The sequence below is a fragment of the Peromyscus maniculatus genome, chromosome 8 (genome assembly GCF_049852395.1).
Source record: "Peromyscus maniculatus bairdii isolate BWxNUB_F1_BW_parent chromosome 8, HU_Pman_BW_mat_3.1, whole genome shotgun sequence".
NCBI lineage: Eukaryota > Metazoa > Chordata > Mammalia > Rodentia > Cricetidae > Peromyscus > Peromyscus maniculatus.
In genome coordinates, this window is record NC_134859.1 from 47960648 (window position 1) to 47982229 (window position 21582).

The window sequence follows — 21582 nt, forward strand, 5'->3', positions numbered from 1 at the left end:
AGAGCAGGAAAATGGCCCACGAAGCTCCTCACTCAACGGGACCCGTGTGGGCAAGAAGCTCAGGTGGTTGACTTTAAACAAAGGGAATTGTGGGTCTGGGTCGAGAGTAGCTTCATTCTCTTCCCAGACGCTTCTGTTGGCAGGTGATGGATCAAGGTCCTGTCTTCAGTTGACTCCGACAAATGACCTCGCCAGGATATGGAGACTCAGGAGTACTTACTCCTCTCTTGGGAGAGTAGCAGTGTGTTCTAAGAATATGCTACCTGCCCCATCCTTTGTTTTAGACCCAGCGGACTTCACTGTGGAGGGTTATTCGAGAGGGAACTCTCTAGGTGCTACAGCTGGACAACTTGACCCCAAAGTATCCAATCTGCCTGCCTAGTCCTCTGAACTTACAAAACTACAAAGGGTATACTTTCTTCCATTAAATTCCCCAACCTTTAAAAGATTCAGCCAACCGTTTAACTAGACTGTTGTAAAATCTGATGTTAAAACCACCACCAAAACGTTTGGATTACACAAGTTTCCACAAAAGCATTTTTCTCACCAAACATTCATTTTACTGTCCTTTTTATTGGAGGCCTGAAATAGCCAGATCACAGGTCCTCCCTGATGTTCCGTCAGAACAGCTGCAGACCCGGTCAAGGTTTATGCTGACAACTGGTTTCTTAAATAGCACTCTTTCAAAGTTTACCTCAGGGAGAGATGTCTCTTAAAATTTAATGTGGAGGCCAGGCATGAGACCTCCCTTTCTTGAGTTGTTGGTTGAGGTTGTCCAAGAGACTCCCAACCCATAGGCTATTGTGATTGTCCTTGGTTGCCCCTCAGAGGTGGAAGGTGCTGACGACACCATGGCTTCAGACATGGCCCAGAGGCTCCTGAGCTGTGAACTGAGCCTCCTTCCTGAGGCTTTCATAGTACCAGAAGGCATCATGCAAGCTTTCAAAGGAGGGAAACAACCAACCACCACCACAACAACCAGCATGGCACTGCTCCTAAGAGTACAGTAGTGACACTAATACGGCCATGGTCATCAACAGCTCTCTAGGAAGACTTAAGGCTCACCAGCAGGAGGGAAGTCATAGTTGGTACTGAAAACCTAGACATCTTTCTAGGGTTAGCGAAGCCATGTGTCTTGGAGGAGAACCTACAACCAACCACCACTTCACTAAATCAACATAATCCCTGACATGTATCAGGTGAGTTCAGCTGGGCTAGGCTTCATGAGCCACATGAGATGACTTTTGTCTTCATCCCAAATCTAGGAGACACTTAATGTTGTCAAGAAAGTTTCATGGGAAAAAAGAATTCCAGCTGCAAAGTTAAGACTGTTCCAAACTCGAAACAGCATGACTTAGCACTAAGCTGCTCACTAAATTACTTTAAATTTAATGAATTCTACTTCGTAAGCTAGCAAGGGGAACATTACTTTAAAGCATAGTGCGTAAGCTCTATCTAAGTCATTCTTCCCCCAAATGGATGAATCATTAAAACACTGCAAGTTCGATTTCCTCCATTTCTTATTTGGAAAGATCCCAGCCTTTCTAAAAACCATATTTAATCCTGAATGTCAGGAATCCTTGACAAATTCACATGAGTTTTCTAAGTTTGGAGGGAAAAAAAATTAAGCCTATGGTCTAATTATTAAGCACCAAACTAAAATCTGCTCATTGCAGATAACCTGGGGGGAGGGCAAGAGAGAGAGGAGAGAGAGAGAGAGAGAGAGAGAGAGAGAGAGAGAGAGAGAGAGAGAGAGAGAGAGAGAGAGAGAGAGAGAGATGGGGCAATAACAGAAAAAAAGGAAAGGGGTGGGAGCAAAATGCACAAACCACAGTAAATGTTAAGTTGTATTTAGAGAGGCCATTGATATAGACTGACGTAGATGTTGATGAGAATAAAACAGAAGGTGAGCTGTCCAGATTTTAAAAGACTTTTATCACTAGAGAAGACTGTGAGTTCCAACAGTTTGGGTTGCTTGTGCTCAGCAAATGGCTCCCAGAGAAACACGAACCGACCCCTGCTGAGAAGTAACCACAGTGGGACAAGGAAAAGGATGACCCTCCGAGAAGCTCCAAGAAGAGCGGGTGCTAGGGTTCCAGGAGTTGTAAGCCAGAGAACAGCCTAAGACCAGATCCAGACACACTCTTGCCTGTGTGGGGATGTCTCAGTGACCACCCAGCAGGGTCCGGACTTGTCCCAGACCAGCAACTGATCATTCTCTCCCTCCTCCCTGTGTAAAGAGACAGGTAACTTGTGTTGACTGAGATGAGCCGCCTCCTGTTAGAAAGTGGGCATCATTTCGAGACTGCAGCCACACGCTGGGTATGATGGAGTTGGCGGTCTCTGAGGAGAAAGCACCTATAAGAGAGTGTTTGGTTGGATGAAGAGCAGAATGTCTGAGCTATTCCTGAGGCCCACTCAATATTCTTGATTTTTCTTCCAATAAAGGTGACACGTTCTTCTCTGCCTCCTCACAGCTGAATTTGTGTATATATCATTCTTTAGCTACTAAAATACAAGCAGGTGTTGTATGATTTCTCTGGAGTATATAGTTAGAGGTAGAAATAAATGCTGGGCCATAGGAAAACCCTTTATTTTAATTTTTATAAACTTTGTTCCAAAAAAATTACAAATAGGTAAAAATATCACACACTCAAAGTTAACCAAATCCAAAATCTACACAAGTCAATGTCCTTACATATTCAGTTAGAATTAGAATCCAAAAAGGAAGCTGTGGGCCTGTGTGCATTTTACACTTTGTATGTTGGCTATATTTTTATACACTTATCTACCACAAAAATACTATGGCAGAATTAGAACTAGAAAACAATTAGCTTTATAACCTCTTTCATAACCCGTGTCCATCACCTGCCTCCTCATCTCCTTTCTTAGCTTTTCTTCTCTTTTCTTCCTGTTGTACTGTACCCACATGGACTTCTGTTTACATATATATATATATATATATATGTATATATGTAATTGACTAGATTCTGCATATGAGAGAGAACATGAAGTTTATTCTTTCTAATGTTATGTGACCTCACTTAATATTACACATTCTAACTCCATCCATTTCCTGAAACTTTTCAACTTCACTTTTCATTAGAGCTGAGTAGAATTCATATACATATTTCATATTATAAATTATCCGTAATTCACATAATATATAATATCATATACAAAATATAACATTCTATATTATGTGCATGTATAAGGGTTTTCTTTCCCACCGCCTTCCCAGCACTACCTCTTTTGGACATCGTCATTCTGAGAAAGGAGACCCTCGTCCCACAATAACAAAATCCAAGAGACGTCCAGGAATGAAGCAAAGCAGCTTTATTTTCATTTCTGCAGAACCAGGCACCCACTCGAACAAAGGCAAAAATGGCCAACACACCTATTTGGCAGAAAATAATGGTTGTTATAGTTCTGGTGGCAATTTCCTGCTCCTTCTGTTCCCCGCAGACTGGGTACTCCAGGTAGTATAATCTTCCCAGTGTCGGGTAGAGGCACCACGCAAATCCCCCATCCTCCTGGAGCTTGAGTTCTCTCCCTGCCCATATACAGGCTCAGTCAGGAGCAGACTGTGACTTTTCAAGCTGTGGTGACAGGGGCCAGCACCCCCTGCTCAGCCGGCATTCTCTGAAGGGCTGTCACTCTACTTCACACACTTCAGGTGAAGATGGACTACAGGGTCCCCATGTAGGTATAACACTGTAATTTGGATTTGTGTTTCCTGGGGGCTGTGTTGAGCACGTTTTCACCTGCTTGGCAATCACTTGACTGGGAGAAATGCCTACTCAGATCCTTACATTTTAACCGGACTGTAGTTTTGTTGCTGAGTTACAGGGACTATTTATATAGTGTACACACAGGCCACTCATCATAGGTATGAGTTACACATGCACATCTCACTGTGGTGCCTAACCTTGCAGTTTCTTTTGGAGGCCTTTGAAATGAGAAATTCTTTAACATCAATTATGGCTAGGCTGTTTTTCTTTTTTCCTTCACGCTCTTGTTTCCTGTCTAAAATCGTTGCCTAACCTAAGGACATGAAGATGGGCACCCATCTCTTGCACATGGTTTTAGTTGCAGTGCCTACAAAGAAGTCTTGGGTCCTCTGAGGGTTACAGTTTTACTTATGTGGAGAAAGGGTTTGACTTGGTATTTCTTTTTTTTTTTTTTCTTTTTTTTTTTTTTGGTTTTTTTCGAGACAGGGTTTCTCTGTGTAGCTTTGCGCCTTTCCTGGAGCTCACTTGGTAGCCCAGGCTGGCCTCAAACTCACAGAGATCCGCCTGCCTCTGCCTCCCAAGTGCTGGGATTAAAGGCGTGCGCCACCACCGCCCGGCTTGACTTGGTATTTCTGTGTGTGGGAACCCCATTGTCCAGCAGCACCAGCTGCAGACTCTTTTTTTCACTGGAGAGTTATCTTGGCATTATTGCCAGTTGTCTAGTAGCCATGAATGTGGGTTTGTTTCTAGAGTAGCCTCTCCTTGCCTGTGCTGAAATTTTAAGGTGTGCCCTGGCCATTCCTTTTTTTGTAAAGACAGTTCAGCTATTCTGGACTTTTTGATTTTCCTAGTAACTTTTAGAGCCACCTTATCAATTTCTGGGTTGGTGAAAAGGATGGTGTTGGACCCTCAGAGTAGTCTGGAGATGGCCACCATCTTGGCACTATCTACCCTGTCTGGAGATGGCTGCCATATTGGCTCTATCTGCCCTGTGAGCACAGGTGTCTGTTCGCCCAGTTCTCCAATGTTTGTTTACAACAGTGATAGATTTCAACTCCTTTTTACACTTATTTTGTTACGTTCATTCCTAAGATTTTAGTTTTTTCTATAGAATTATAAACTGAATTACTTTCTTAACTTCATGTTAGTTTGTTCATTTCAATGGGATGGCAGAATAGCTGGTGTCTCTGCATCGAACGTTTCCTGCCGTTTTGCTGAGCTCATTTGTTAGTTCCAGTAGGCTTTATTTATATTGATTGATTTATTTTACTTATGGTTCTTTTTATACAAGATCTTTTTGTCTGTGTTTCACTCCCCATCCCCACCCCCGCCCCACCATGCTGTTTATGGACTTTTCTTGGCTTATTGCTCTGGCTAACATCTCTAAGACTGTCTAGTAGAGGTGGTGAGAATTTCTGTTCTCAGCTCTCTGCGATGGTAGAGGAGAGTATTCTATTTTTATCACTAACTGTGAGAGTAGCTGTAGAATCTTGATAGATAATCTGTCGGATTGAAGATGTTCCCTCCTGACCCCGGTTTGCTGAAAAATTTTTTCAGTAATAAGTATCGGGACAAATACTTTCACTGTGATGTGGAGACAGGAAGTTTTCATGGGGATTCTCTCTTCTCACTTTTTCTTTCAAAAACCCTTTGAGAGATTTGTTTAGATGACACTAGGATTTCAGCATCAAGTTTTGTGTGTTGCCAGTGGAGTGAACTTTTGAGAGTATATTTTTAAAAAATACAGCTGAAGTTGCATGAGACATAGCAGGAAAATATTTACAGAATAACTAGGATGCAGATATAGTAGCATTATAAAAGAAAAGGATGGCCGGGAATGCCTGGAAAGATCAGGACAAAGCAGCCTAATCTTTAAGAGTTATAAATCAGAACATAAATCCTGAACACTTGTATTAATCTGCTGATGACAAAAAAAGATAGTTGGCCAAAGTTTTCTTCATAGTAGTTTGACACATTGCTGTGTATACCATTCCCGCCTGGCCCCTACCCACAAATGTCAGTCACACGCCCAGGGCTGGCAGAATGTGAGAAACAAACATTTGCCTTTGCAGGAGAGACATTCTTGTAAGAATTTCAGTACATATTATTTTCACTGTTACAGTTATTATTCAGTATTGTGAAAATCTGAGCAGATGTAAATACACATGTAAACAGAAACTGTAAATATGGAAAAAGAGGCAAATATTGTTTTCAGATGTTTTACTAGATTATCTAGGGAATAAAATATTTGGGAAAATGTTGGAATAAAATTTCAGCAAAATTGTCTGGTAGAAAAAAACAACCCCAAATGTCAGTATTTTTCAACACAGCGATCGTATGTGATGTGAGAAACCTGTGGGAAAGGCATTTGCTGGGGCTACCACAGCGGCACATCTTGAACTTTGAGGGATTTTTCCAGAAAGCTGGGAGCAGATGAGATCAGATACAGTGAATTCCCATGAATTATGTGATGATTCTTCCCCAAGAAGGTGGGCAGTACCTAGGGAAGACCAATAGGAAACCCTGGCTGAGTGCCACCCACACCACCTAACTTGGAGATGCTCTTCCTGGCAGCTACTGGAGCGTATACAGAACCAGCCCTACCTGATCAGATCGGTTTGTCCGAAGACAGAGGCGCCACAGACCTGAGAGCCTAAGGCTCCACACGTTTGCCATGTCGAGCGTGGGATATGCTCCAAGCGTCCAACCACTTCCTTGAATGTGTGGCAGTTTCTCCCACATCAGGGCTTTGATGCTCAAAAGACAGAACTAACTCATAAGGAAAAGGTCACTTGTTTGGCAACATCAAGCCAGAAACAACAACCACCTTAGCAATTCAAAATATCATCTTTGCATACATTTTCAACACAGTTAAATGGGAAGCTAACATCACTGATACGTAGCAAATGAATTAAATGTCACCCAAGTAGGAAGTCCAGAAGAAATGAGCAGTGGGTGCCCACCCACCGTACCCAGAAGGAGCAGTATGTGAAAAGAAACTTTACATCACAGGTAATTACAATATTTAAATGTAAACACTGAGGGTTATGTCAGCTTCTCATCTGGCCGAGGCTTTGATAGCACAGAGGAACACAGAGGAGGCAGGGGGATGAGACTTAGGACAGTTTATCTGGAGAGTAGTTGGACAAATATTCCAGAAGTCTTTAACACGTCCTTCCTCCAACGCAGCAATTCCACTCCAGGAAATTTAACCGTAAGCACATAAGCATGGGTTTAGAGAAAGGAATGTTCGCTACACTGTAGTGTGGTTTGCACAGTGAAAAACTGGAAACCGCGGACATTCCTGACAAGAAGCGTTTCTTTAAAAGGTTACAGAGCTCCCAAAGAAATACCAGGGCCTGTGCAAGCACAGCAGAGGAGTGCTGATGTTCAGAGGACTCCATGCTGAGTTTCAACTCTGTCTTCCAACACTTGCATCCATCCATGTGTATGTCTGCAGACAGGAAGGGCAAGCACTTTCTCCTTTGATGGTGTATTTTTTATTATTTATTTATTTAGGTTTTTTCCCCCCTCATTTTCTCCCAAAAAAGTTTGACCACTCTCAGCAACATTTGGGAAAGCTGGGTCCTGGGGAAGGAAGGCAGCTGTTTCCTTGTGGTCTGTCATGTGGCCACTTGTCAAATGCCTTCATCCCAGGGAGTGTCAGCGAGACTGTGCGAACTGACTGATTTGTTTGGTTTGGATTCCACTCACCGTGTCAGGAGGACTGCTGTGTTTGAGCGGCCCTTCAGGCTCCTGAAAGCTAAGTATATTAGTCAGCAGTCTTTAAAGGTTTAAAACTTGACGGAATGAATGTATATACAAAAAGGAGGTTCTTCAGACTGACTTACAAGATGGGGTCTGTGTGGTCCAATGACAGTTGTCTTAGGCAGAAAGGATGAGAATCCTGTACTTGCTCATTCTGTGAGGCTGCGGTCTCAGCAGTCCCAATCTGGTGCTAGAGGTCTGGAAGATTCCTTGAGAGCTAATTCTCTTTAGTCTCTGCTGGAATCCTGAATAAGCTGGTTCTAATATCAGCAAAGGAACACTGCAGCATCAGAATAGATGAACTTGCCAGCAAGAGTGAGAGCAAGCAGGCAAAGAGCAGTTTCCTTCTTTCATATCCTGACAATGACACTAGAAGGTGTTCTCTGTATAGAGTGAGTCTTCCTGCTTCAAATGTTCTGATCAAGAAAATCTCTCACAGGAGCCCCCATCAGCTTGGGTTTAGTTGATCCCAGACTCAGTTGGGTTTAGTTGATCCCAGACATGAGCCATCACACCAGGGCAGGAACTAAAGGCAGGAACCTGGAGAAGGAACTGAGGCAGAGGCTGTGGAGGAGTGGCTAGATGGCCATGGCTCATGCACTTTGCTTTTTTATACAACCCAGAATCATCTCCGCATGGGTGGTGCCACCCACAGTGGGCTGGGACTTCCCACATTAATCTGCAGTCAAGAAAATGCCCCCATAGACTTGCCCACAGGCCAATCTGATGGAAGCAATTCCTAAACCGAGGTTCCCTCTTCTCAGGTGGCACTAGCTTGTGTCAGTATGACAGAAACTAATCAATACAAATAGTTATAGATCTGACCAGACAGGAAGAATTCTACAAAAATTCCTTAGGCTTTACAGCACGCAATGCTACCTTGTGGTGTCTGAAATAGAATATGACAGTAAGGAAAATAAAAAGGTAGAATTACTCTTCTTATTCTTCAGATGTAGAAACTGATGCTCCAAGTTTTCAATGGTTTCTTCAAGGTCAGCTAGGACATCTTGGAGCTAGAACCAAGTCTCCTCAGTCCTGGAAGTCCTCTGCTTGTCACTGTGAACCCACACATTGCAGTGGGAAGGAGCTGCCTGGAGGAGCTGGAACATCAGAGGAATGAACTTGGGAGATGTGAACACAGGGCTCAAGCAAGCCCCCGGGCTGGGTGGGGCAATGGGTAGTGCCTCCTGCTGCTCCTGGCTGATGCCTTGTTCTTTCAGCTAGAGTGCATTCTAATCACTTACGTAATGCCCCAAATTGGGTAGGACTTTTCAAAAGTATGAGTATGAGCATGTCTGGATGACAGAAAATTTTTTTTTAAAATTATTCCAAAATATGACCTTCAGTGATGTCAAATGCTAACTCTCCTGTATCATAGTAAACCATTCTTCCTCATCCCGAGGTGTGTTTTCAATGCTACAACCCTTATTGCTGAGTATGAATTGAAAACCACTAGTGACTGAAAGCATTTCTCATGGTTCTTAGCTCTTGTTTCAGAGGGACCATGGCTTCTTGCACTTGGAAATCTAGCCTGTCTTCACAAAGCTGTCTCCTAACTGGTGGTGGTTCTTGAGAGTGTCAGGCATATTCTGTGGAAAATGCTTCTCTGAGTAATTTTTTTTTTTGGAAGAAAAAAAGAATAGAATAACTGAAGTGTGACAACCACTGATAAGAATCTTAGGTCCACAGAAGGGCTTTGCTGCCCACCCACACACCCACCTCACTCCCACCCATGTGTAAAGAGTTCCTTCTGTAGATTTCACTGTGTGTCTTAGTTATTTTTCTATTGCTACAATAAGGCACCATGACCAAGGCAGCTTATAAAAGCAAATGTTTAATTGAGCTTATGGTTTCAGAGGGTGAGTCCTTGATGGTAGAGGAAAGACACAGTGGCAGGAATAGCTGAGAACTCACACCCTGATCTGTAAGCACCAGGCAGAGAGCTAACTTAGAATGGTGTCTTTTGAAACCTCAAAACCCACACCCAGTGACACAGTCTCCAGTGAGGCCACACCTCCTAATCTTTCCCAAAGAGTTTCACCAACTGGAGACCAAGTATTCAAGTGTATGAGGCTATGGGGACCATTCTTACTCAAACCAACACCTTATCCAAAACAGATTTGTAGTATGTCCCCGTGGGTCCTCATAGAGGGCAGGAGCCTTAGTCATTTATTAATGTGAAGAGACACCGTGACCACGGCAACTCTTACAAAGGAAAACATTTAATTGGAGCTGGCTTACAGTTCAGAGGTTAGTCCATTATCATCATGGCAGGAAACATGCCAGCCTGCAGGCAGACATGGTGCTGGAGAAGTTGCTGAGCATTCTTCATCCTGATCTTCAGGTAGCAGGGAGAGACTATGTGACACACTGGGAGTAGCCTGAGCATAGGAGACCTCAAAGCCTGCCCCCACACTATGATCTGAAAGCCATGACGCACTTCCTACAACTAGGCCACACCCACTCCAACAAGTCCATACCCCTAATAGTACCACTTCCTATGTGCCAAGCATTCAAACCCATGAGTCTATTGGGGGTGGGGGGTCATACCTATTCAAACCAACACAGCAGGTAAGTCAGAGGAAAGTGTGCACGCGCCATGCCTTTGGAAGGATCTATATGCAAGAGAGATCAGATGACACATGGCCAAGAATAATTTTGTTAATGCTCTGAAGTGATTCCTTCTATGTATAATGTACTTGAGGGAGTAAAAGTGAGGTTTAAACTCCAGAATAGAAGGAATGGATCAAACAGGTAATTGCCTGCCTGTTGGATATTTAGTTCTTGCTGCAAATAAAAATGAACCCCAAATTTGTGATTTACAACAATAATAAGTATGTATTTCCATACTTTCTGTGAATCACAAATGTGGGAGTTTAGCTGGGTTCTAAGCTTGGGGGTCTTTCAGATTCTAGGCTTACAGAATCTAGGGCTCTTGTCATTTAAAGGTTTTCCTGGGACTGGGTAATCATTTTCTAAGAAAGCTCACTCACATAACTCAAAGAAATTGCAAGAGCTCTCTAGATGGGAAGTTCCAAGGTTCACCACCTGTGGATTTTTCCATGGAGCTTTGACCCAAAAGGACAAAGGTAAACAGAAATGTGCTTCAGTGTCTGATCTCATTACCTTTTGTATGCTTCCCTGGCCACACAAGAGTTTCTCTGACTGTGTATAAGAGGAGATTCTAAACCACATATGTAGTGGGTAGTCATTCCAGCTTGGATCTGGAAGTTCCAACCTTCATTGAGACTCTGGCAACTGTCATGCCTACGAGGTGGGGCCAGGGGAGGCGCCTGGAGACCCGAGATCTGGATGGGCCAGCGCTCTCTCTGTGCCCCGCCTCGTAGGCATGACAGTTGCCAGAGTCTCAATGGGGGTTGGAACTTCCAGATCCAAGCTGGAATGGCTACCCACTACATCTTTTTTTTTTTTTTAATCCAAAATGTGTTTATTGGAATGGTTCCCACTCATCTTGAATCAGGTGCTTTTCAGTGCTGCTTCCTCCTGAAGGAGCATCCTTCTGTCAGCCTTGATTTTCCGCCTGTGGGCTGACAGAGGACAGTGGAGCAGCCAACACACAAGACTACCATTTGTGCATGGCTAAAGACTGTGGTGATCTTATAGCATCCTGGGCATTTCACGTCCATAAAGTAGGAGCTGGAATGGCTACCCACTACAACATACCTATGAGGTGGTAAGGTCACCTGATGCTACTGTGTTGGTTTGAATGATAGATGTCCTCCATAGTCTGGGGGAGTGAGTGACACTGTTTGGAAAGGTTTAGGAGGTGTGGCCTTGTGGAGGAAGTATGTCGTTGGGGGCAGGGTTTGAGAGTTTAAAGACTGTTATTAAAACTGTTTCTAGTTTGCTCTGCTGTGGTTCAAGACGCAAGCTCCCAGCTCCCCAGGTTGCCATGCCTGCCTCCCGCTGCCTTCACATCACCAACACGGACTCTAGGCCTCTGGACCCATACGCCCAAATAAATTCTTCTCTGAATGCCTTGGTTAGTGTTTTATCACAGCAATAGGAAAGTAACCAACAGGGTCACCAAATATGTCACGTCCTCAGTATTGCTTCTCTGAACCCTACTTTCTAAGTGCTTTATGGGGGAAGAAAGAAAACAAAAACCAAAAACAAGCAAACAAACAACCTGGTAACTGTTTCTGTGATTTATACTCAGGACATTGAGCACCAAACTATGCCCACACACAGTGTGCTTCAGGGCAGGAGGCTTGTTTTCATCAGTTCTGACTTCTGTGGAGGGGAATCCTGTCTAACTTGGCTTTGTAAGGTTATTAAGTTTCTGTGTAGGAATTCACTAGCAAGGTTGGCTAGTTCATGTTGTCCTCAGCACACAAGTTAAGCCCACAAGGGCATGGACCCCATAAGCTGGTAGCTCTAGGATGTATGTGGAATATAGGGAAGGTTAAGTTGTCATAGAAGAGCAAAGAGTTATGCCTAAACAAAAGCCCTAATTGTCCATTTTGACCAGTGGCTGTATCAAGGGGATATCGGACTTCTATAAAAGAAGTATATGCTTAGTACTCTTTATCTGAAATGCTCGCAACCAGAAGTATTGCAAGTTTGGGATTTTATTTTGTCTTGGATTTTGGAGTTTTTGCACGTACATCATGAGATATCATAGGGCCAAAGCTTGAGTCTAAGCACGCCATTCAGTGATGTCTCACAGGCGCCATTGGCGCCTGACAACAATGTTATACATTGTTAGTGTGCCGGTGATTTCACCAAGACCCACCAACATGAAGCCAGGTGTAGAACTGGTCACCCGTGATGCCTCAGCACTCAGCAAGCTTCAGGTTTTGGAACTTTTCAGAACTGAGATATCCAGGTCAGTGACATTCAACCTTTGAGGGAAGATGTGTGGTGACAACGAGAAAGACCGCTTCCATCAAATCCCACATGCAATTCAAGTGTGGCCAGAGGGAGGGAGTCTCCAACAAGCGAACACGCGACCTCATCTGGATGACAATGAGAGAGAGGAAAACCCGATGAGTGTCCCAGCAACTGTGCCTCTGACCCAAAGCTGGACTCATAAGCGCTTTCCAGTCAGTACTCTCAGGACCTTTAGAAGATTCTAGAGGGATCTCAGCTCCTTTCTTCCGAGGGTCCTCATTTGGGGAACTAAGTGAATTCTTACTGCTCGATGAGTATCTGCCCAAGAAAGCTCATAGGGGCCTCTACAGTTTGCCACAGCTGGTCCCAGACGACCTCTCTGGTGGCGATGTGGAGGTCTTAGAGGTGATGACTCAGCTCCGACTCTGCCACCTGCTCTGCTCTTAGGGACACTATCCTTCAACAGGAACCAGATCGGGAGGGTAAGTGGCAGCCTGCCAGTGAGCTCCTCTTCCCTGTTAGCCAAGGCCTGGAAATCCCTTTACTAGAGCAGCCAATGGCACAGTTTCGTTTTAATGTGCATCAAGTCCTTACAGGAACATGCGCTGTTTCTTTTCTTTTCTTTTTTTTTCTTTTTTCTTTTTTGGTATGAGTTTCTGATGTCAAAGAACCCAGTGCAACTTTTAACTTGGCCAGCGTCTGAACATGAGGCCGCTGGATTCTGAAGTACTCCATCAGTGGAATGTCTCTTTTCATCTTTGTTCTCTAAATCTACTTTTTATTTGCCTGCATAAAGGGAAGAGAGTCTCTTTAATGTTGTGTGGATAAAAGCCACAAGAAAGAGATAAAGCATGAAACAAGTGCTGGGCCCTTAGGGGTAACAGAGCAAGGAGTCTGGGATGCTCTGTCACCAAAGAAAGGCGCTTTGCTAGTTTAGACAATTATAGACAAGACAACTGGTTTAATTTGCATTAATTGAGGACTGTCGACTGTCGCACTGACTTCAGCGGTGACAGATTAAGAATGATGTATGACAGCCCACAGTCTAACACATGATTCTATGTTGATTGGAAAACAAACAGCTTGGATTTTTTTTTTAAAGCTATTTGCTCTGGGTCTGGGACATTGACTAGAATTTTCTAGCAGGCCTGATGCAGAGTCCCTGCACATCTTCTTGCTTTCCCTGCATTCCTTACCAAAGGGGCAGAGGGCGGGATGCTGAGATGGGATGCAAACTCCGCCACTGCACTGGGGCAGGTCAAAGCTGAGTTGCGGAGTATTCCCGCCGTCCTTCTGTCTGTCTCTCTGTGTGACTCTATGCAGTTAGTCCAACAGACCACTTTCAGGGATTATTCTTTGAAAGAATAGCTCTTCCTTCTTCTTGGTGTGTGTGTGTGTGTGTGTGTGTGTGTGTGTGTGTGTGTGTGTGTGTGTGTGTGTGTGTTTAAATAAAAGCACAAATCTACTTTTACTGATTCACTTTATGTTAGTTTAAATCTGTGAGGGGTACACCATCTCACAGGTTCTGTGTCCAGTGGCCTTTGCAGGAAGGCTTCTTCAGATTTTGGCACAAATAGTGTTACCACTTTCAACTGATTCAGGTGACAAGGCCTTCCCTTTATTTCCTGTAACTTCTATGAACACTGACTTAAGCAGAAGGAGGTTAGGGGTAATCCATGAGCCTTCCCATTATGAAGCTTGCAACATCTACCCATTGCCTAGATGGGCAAATAGAAACTTGTTGAGAACTGCAAATTTCTGGTGATGAAACTCAGGAGGAGTCTCCAGCACCCTGGTAATGAGCTGAAGCCCGAGGCTAAATGGAAAACCGGGCCCCAGTAGCTTTTACCTTTTGTTGGAATGAAGGAGAAGCTGTCTTGACATTTGTATTCCCACAGAGAGAGCTTGCACTTGCAGACTGAGCTTTGGAGTAGGGTTGAATTTGCTCCATTGAGTCTGAGTTTGGGCGTTGGTTCTCTGAGACTCACCAGCAAAATCCAGGCCTCTGGAAGGCTTTATTCACATGCTCAAGTAAACAAACAGCGTTAAAGGGCTGAGACCACAAACAAAAGTCCAGGGGGGAGTAAAACATTCCCACATTCCCGCCTTTCCAGCTCTAGGGTTCTGTGGTCAGAGCATAAACTCTCCCTAGCGCTCTGCTCCCATGGGTATGCCTTTTTAAGTGGTGAGATTTGTTGCTGGATAATTCTAAATGACCATCACATCCGAACAAAGCCAGCCCGTTTGGGATGTGGGCAGAGGGGATAGAAAATGGGTGGTTGGGGCAGATCCATGAGGGCTCATAAATCTTCAGTACATTAAAGCTCATCACAGCTCCGCCCCTCGCCGGCTCTTTGTCGTGCTAATTCACATTAGGCCAAGCCTGGCTTCACACTTTGAGGCTTTTCAGAGGTGAGGCCGGTACAAAGCTGCAGATGTGGAAACCCGAGAGACCTTTGCTCAACGCTGCCTGTCAGCACTAGCGAGGCCCACAGAAGAATGTTACGGTGGTTCTCTGGCTTCAGCAGACTCCTCAGTGAGCAACTTGGGGGTTTAAAACAACAGGAGGAAAGGTGAAGAAGTGACAGACGCACCAAGGTCCCCCTCTCTTGCAAAAGTCAGTTGGACAAAAGTAACTCAAAACAGTGAGGCATTGTATTCCTCATATCAGAAACTTAGGGGTACCCAGTGTTGCGAAGGTGGGGAAACACATATATTCTTATTGTCACAGCTGGAATAGACACTTCTGAGTGAAGTTTGGCTATGTATCAAATGAAAATACATACACTCTTTAACTCAGCCACTACACTGTTGGAATTATCCCGTTAATAGAACTTTATATAGATCCACAAATACATACACTAAAATACTTACTGCAAACCACAGTGACAGGGGAAGGGGGGGGAAGGGAGACGTACATGTGCACAAAATTAATAGATACTTAAATAAAATTTAGAATTTCTATGAAACAAAATGAAGTCCATCTTGGGGCAATTTGTACAGCTGTCTAGAAAGTAATGCTAAAACGACTAGAGATGCCTTTGCATCCAACATCTGCCTTCTGATATAAACCACAATCATGGAGACTGTCACCAGGGCCTAGAGCTGAGATGGCAGCTAGGCTTCAGCGTCAGAATCTCAGCTCTACTACTTCCACTGTGTATGGAGGTGAACAACCTCTCAATGTCTCTAGTCTAAAGGGAAAAAAAATCATCCAGTTGGTAAAGTACTTGCCGTACAAGCATGGGGACTTGAGTTCGATTCCCAGCACCCTCTTAAAAGCAGGCATGACACACCTGGAATCCTAGCTCTGGGGAGACAGAGACCGGAAGATATTGGACTTGTCAGCCAGCCAGTCTAGCCAAATCCGTGGGCTCCAGGTTCAGTGAGAGACCCTGTCTCAAAAAACAAGATAGGAGCTGAAGAGATGGCTCAGTTAGTTGTGCTGCTCTGGCGGAAGACCTGGTTTCTGTTCCCACCACTCACATGGCCGCTCACAAGCACATATAGCTCTGTTGCTAGAAGATCACACACCCGCTCCTGGCCTCTGAGGGCATTGCACACACATGATGGGTGCACAGATGTATGAGCTGGCAAGACAATCCTGCACATAACATAAAAATACAAATCGAAGGTGGAAAATTCCTTAGGGAGACATCAGATATTAGTCTCTGGCCTCCACACACTCATGCATATGTGTGATCATGCACCTATACACGCATGCACACACACACACACACACACACACACACACACACACACACGAATATACATATACAGAAAAAATAAAAGTCACATAATAATAATAACAGCACCCCTAGAGGCTTATAGATATTAAGTAAATCACTACATATAGAGACAAACACAATGCCTTACCTTATGGTATCCATCCAAGCAATGTGAATAGTTACCACTCGAAACGCTCCACTTAGGAAAAGCTGTAGCTGGTTATAGGGGACTCTGCACCTGAAAAACCATTTACTGTGGGGCAATCTACCCATGCTTCAAAGGAACGTCTGATTGGTCTTCCAGTTCCTGTCGATCGTATGAGACATGGGTCTGAGTAGGGGATGACGCAGAAACCGTCATTGGAGGAGTAGGACTAGTGAGCTTCAGCTGACTACCTAGATTTAGCCCACTAGATGGGGAAGGGCATCCAAGCAAGGGACAGCACCTGGAAAGCATAGCTGGGAAGGAGAATGGTTTATTTGAGGATCCTGGGAAGCAAGCCTGACTAGAATCTTAACGATGCAGTACGCATGGCTGTTTAACACTCAGCTCTTCTGTTTTACAGTCAATGCAGTCCAAGCCACTCTAAAGAGAATAATTCATGTTAGAAAAGTTGCTTGTGCCCTTCAAGTATCATAGCTGTGCAAAATCCTGCCACCCAACAGCTTCATAGACTCACCCTCATCTAGTGCCTTGGCCGTGCAATCTGGCGGTGTTTGGGGGTGGGGAGGGCTGTGGTGGTGGCGCATGCGCTATTTCACCTCTTCACAGTAACTGAGCACCTGCTGCAGGTGCCTATCAATCCACTTGCTCTGGCATGTGCCAAGAACAGATGCTCAAGGAATCAGTGTGTGTGAGCACATATCACCCAGTACTCCTTTTTGTATCTACCTTTTCACCTTTGAAAGAACACATACAACATTATGGCTGGAGCCATGTGGCACTCTGTAGGACATTGACCTAACACACTTCCATTTGTATCATCCCCTATGTCCTGAATATACGTGCATGGCTGCCTCTTCTGTTTGAACTCCCACAGCCTCATTTCTTCCCGAATCTTCCCTCTGTGCCCTCTGTAACTTTGCCTTGCACTAAGTAAATCATCATTCTTCCTTCATTCTTTCACAGGCCATTTCTGTGCCCTGCCTGCTTGGCCACAGCTCGTGAGTACACAGCCTTGTCTCTTCAGACCTGGCAAGCTCCTCCTTGTTCCTCTCTCCTTCCTTAGCTTGAGTTGCTGAATGCTGATGAGTAAGGAGATGCACTGAGCAAAAATGGATGCATGAGGACCGAAAATGAGCCCAGCCAAGGTCACAGATGTGCTCCCAGCCAAGGTCACAGATGTGTTCCCAGCCAAGGTCAGAGATGTATTTCCAGCCAAGGTCATAGATGTGTTTCCAGCAGCGTTCTGCTGTCGGAAGGGAAAGTTGATCAGCTTCTGCTGCCTCCCACCTCTGACTTTTATATTACTTTAGGTTTGAAACCCTCTTGGATCTGTTGTCTCTGTCATGTTCCAATGGGGTATTTTCCTCACATCAAGTCTGAGACTCACTCCGTGCACTGTGTCTGCTCAATGGCTTTGTCTCCCCCCCACGCCCAATCTTCTTGGTTGTCTCTATTTATACACTCACCATCAATATTCAAAGGTCCTCCAGCTCCTCCCAAGTGGATGAACCCTACCACACTCTTCACCCCACATTCCTAAAGAATTGTGGACGCACTCCATCCCTACTTCCTCCTCCAACCAGCCCCGCACTCCTCCCTCACTTCTGTGAGTCTTCTGTGGATAAAGTAGGCAGTGCACTCTATGTGGTTGGGCCAGAGATGCTTTCTAGTCTTTACCCAGTCTCCCCGTTGACTCCTGCATTCTTCTAGAACATTCTCTTCTCAAACATTCTCTTCTTTTGGCCCTTATGATGTGACTCTGTCAGAAATCTCTGTTTTTCCAGAATCTACTTCCAGACGGACTTTTCTGGTTCAATGCCCTCTACCTAGTCCATAGAAATCAGGGCCCAGGTCTCCTTCTGGCTCTGCCCTCTCTGGAGGAAGTTTGTCATTCTTTGTGGTTAAATATCTTCTATGTAAAAATCACTTTACAACTTTTGACAATAGCTGTCAAATTCTCTGCCTAGTTGACTTATTAGTCACTTAGGCTAATCTCAAACATTCTCTCCATTTATAGGAGCTGAAACCAGGGGTGGGGACATAGTTCAGCAGTGGCGCATGTGTCTAGTGTATGTAAGACCCTCACTTCAATGCATAGCACAAACAGTGAGGAGATCATTTAGTTGATAAAGTGCTTGCTGCCCAAACATCAGGACCTGAAGTCAGTCCCTAGAATCCATGTGAAAAAAAAAAAGCTGAGGGCAATGTGGTATTTTTTCTCTGTATGTGTGTGTGCATTCATGACACTGGGGATGGAAACTGGGATTTGTCCATGATAATCTAGTACTCTACCACTGAGCAACACCCCCCCCCCAGCTCCTAACTCATATTTTAATCCACATGCTACACTCTTAGGAATTCCAGATTCAATCTCCAGACCAGACCAATGTTCTGAACATCAGAGCCTACAGGGTGCTAAGATGCTGTCTTCCTGGCTGAGCCGTCTCTACCCACACACTCCCACTGAACTCTGACTTCCTCTTGACCAGATTCCTTTCAAGTTTGCTTCTGACTTCCCTCCCTTAGAAGATAACACCGTATTCTTCCAGGTGCTCAAACCCAATTCCTTGGTCATGCCTTCAGCCATTACTTAAATGCTAACAAAGCCTGAAGATCCTCAGTAGGTCTACATGTGGAGTCCTGTGTGTGTACATACAGCCCCTCACACGGAGGCGAGCTTGGCTCCGACTTCACTGACTAGCGCAAACCCACTTCCACGGAAATGTCTTAGTTGCTCCACGAGGACATCCAAATGATTTCATGGCCAACTCTGCTCCCCATGATCTGTTTTCCACCTCTCTAGCTTCACCTCCCCAAATGACCGGCAATAGTTTCTAGCCACCATGACCTTCTTTGTTTCTGCCATGTGCATTTTGAACTTCAAGGCTTCCCATAGAAAATGCTTATGTTTGGTCCGTTTTCTTGTCATCTCACTTCACAGACCTCTCTCTTTTTTTTTTTTTTTTTTTTTTTTTTGGTTTTTCTCTGTGTAGCTGTGTAGCTTTGCGCCTTTCCTGGAGCTCACTTGGTAGCCCAGGCTGGCCACGAACTCACAGAGATCCACCTGGCTCTGCCTCCCGAGTGCTGGGATTAAAGGCGTGCGCCACCAATGCCCGGCCACAGACCTCTTCTTGATGTTGGTCCTAAATTGAACACCCATCTCACTTCATCTCATTGCACCTTGGATTTTTCACTTATAGCATTTATCACTGTTCTGAATTTGTGCATTTATTCACCAATGTATATTAAACACTGTCCTTCCCAATAGATGAAAAATTCATGTAAGAGTGAGGTCTGGATCTCTTAATGAGCAATATCATTCAGTGACACAGCTTCTGCATCTTTAACCTTACATGGTATTTTGTATGTGCCAGAAACTTGGTAACTCTTTGTTGAATGAATGAAAGAATGAATGAATGAATGAATGAACTCATCAATTATTGAATATCTGAGTAAGGTCTAAATCCATTGTCCTCAAGTTGGGGAACACAGACCAACTATATACCTGGTTGCAGTGTTTATAGTCAAGAGCATCATCAGCAAGACAGAAACACTTTCTGCCAGAGATGGTTAGTGATAGAATTGAAACAGTGTATGAGAAATCATGTTGTCCTGTAAACAGCTGGCACTCAGACTCTACTGCTCCCAAGAAACTAGTCCTATGCTATTAAAAAGGCAGCAGAATAAGCGCCTGTCTGGGAAATCAGCATCTATAGAGAGTCTCAGAAGCAGGAGGTGGAATTAAGATCCTGCCCTGAATCTGAATGGAATCCACAGGCTTTAGGGCAATCTTTCTTAGTTCTTGTTTTTCAACTGGGATCTCAGCTTGAGAATGGCCCAGGACATCTCTGTGACACTTTACCCTTGGTAAGGAAGGACACAATGGTTCCCAGCAACTGCCAGAATTCTATAGAAGACAAAGAACAAAAATGAAGAATTTTCTTCATCTCGGCTTTCATGATTCATCTCCTCTTACACCGTACCTTGTGGGTAAAAGCAGGATGCCCAGTGGTATCTATGTCACCAGGATAAACTTAAGATCCTGTGAGTCCCCTCACCCTCCCAGTCTTGTCACAGTCTGGACTTCAATTTTATAAGTGGAGACAGTGATATCTAATGGTCTTCGGAAACACTGGCTAAATTGACCTCCTTAGTCCAGGCACCATCAATGGATAAATAATTTAAGGTTCAATCTGGGGAAATCAGGACCAAGACTGCCTCTAAGGTCTTTTTCTTCTTTGTTGCTAATGCTTGTGGATGGTAATGGGTGCACAATCCTCAATCCTCCCTTGTTTTCAATGGCAAAGGGCAGGATGGGGCATCCTGGAGCTTAAAGCCCCATGGCTTCAGTGACGTTTGCTCATTGCTACTTTCACAGCCCTCATTCATGTTTTCATCCCTGGCAAAGGCTTCACTGCTTCGCCTCAGGTCCTTCTGTGTCCAGGCCCTGCTTTCACCAAGGGAGCAAGGTCTCTGTTTGTCCCAATTAATATCGTTTAATAAGAATAACACATAGAGGGAAAGGCCGATAGTGGACGTTTGCATTTCTATGAAAGTGGGATATTCAAATTAGAGGCCCAAAGCCTTATTATGTCTTCATCTTGAGGTAACATTCAAGACTACAGAGACACTCATGGCTGAGGTGAGCCTGGGTAAGCTGTCATGTGTGTCCATCACTGCTGCTAGCCATGACTCTTGCCATCATCAAGATCAAAATCATTAAATAAAACCCCTTCCTTCATGTAACGTGCAGACCACTGGGACATTTTTTGTGTTACATATGAACCTGTACACAGAGGGGAAAATTGTCAATAAGCATAAGTAAAACATGCAATTTAATTGCTTGTTGGAAGAGGATAAACTTAGGGGGTGGCTGGAAATTAGAACCAAACTGAAAGGGAAATCCGTGGGCAGCGGAGTGTTAATTGGGGTGGGAAGAGTGGCCCGCGGGGACATTTTGCCTAATGCTTGAAGATGACAGAGTTGCCTGGGCATGCTTTCCAATCAGAAGAACTACCCAGCCATATGTTCACTTCATAAGTCCCCTCAAAATACATCCAAGCTTGACATTGTAAGTCAGCCCGTCACATGATAGGGATTGTTTTTTGTTTTCAGCAAATTGGCTTCTGTGGCTGCTGGAGAGAAGATTCTCCTTCAGCCCACACATAGGAACCTTTAGAGTTAATTTGCATCTGGAGCTGGATACTATTTAAAATCTGTATGTTTGCGTACCACGTGCATGCAGTACCTCCAGAAGCCAATAGAGAGTGCTGGATTTCCTGGAACTGGAGTTACAGGTGTTAGCCGCCATGTGCTAAGAATCAAACCTGGGTCC

General features: G+C 44.4%; 1 long non-coding RNA gene and 1 pseudogene across 1 annotated transcript; both read right to left on the reverse strand.

Annotated features, from left to right (window-relative positions):
* Positions 1-10931: 10931 nt before the first annotated feature.
* On the reverse strand, positions 10932-11149 carry LOC121831307 (small ribosomal subunit protein eS27-like pseudogene; annotated as a pseudogene).
* A 924-nt stretch (positions 11150-12073) lies between these two features.
* Positions 12074-15402, reverse strand: LOC121831308 (uncharacterized). The gene is made up of 2 exons (XR_013041687.1): positions 14203-15402; positions 12074-13139 (listed from the first exon to the last, which is right to left on the reverse strand). It is a non-coding gene; the product is annotated as an uncharacterized LOC121831308 (long non-coding RNA).
* Positions 15403-21582: the final 6180 nt, after the last annotated feature.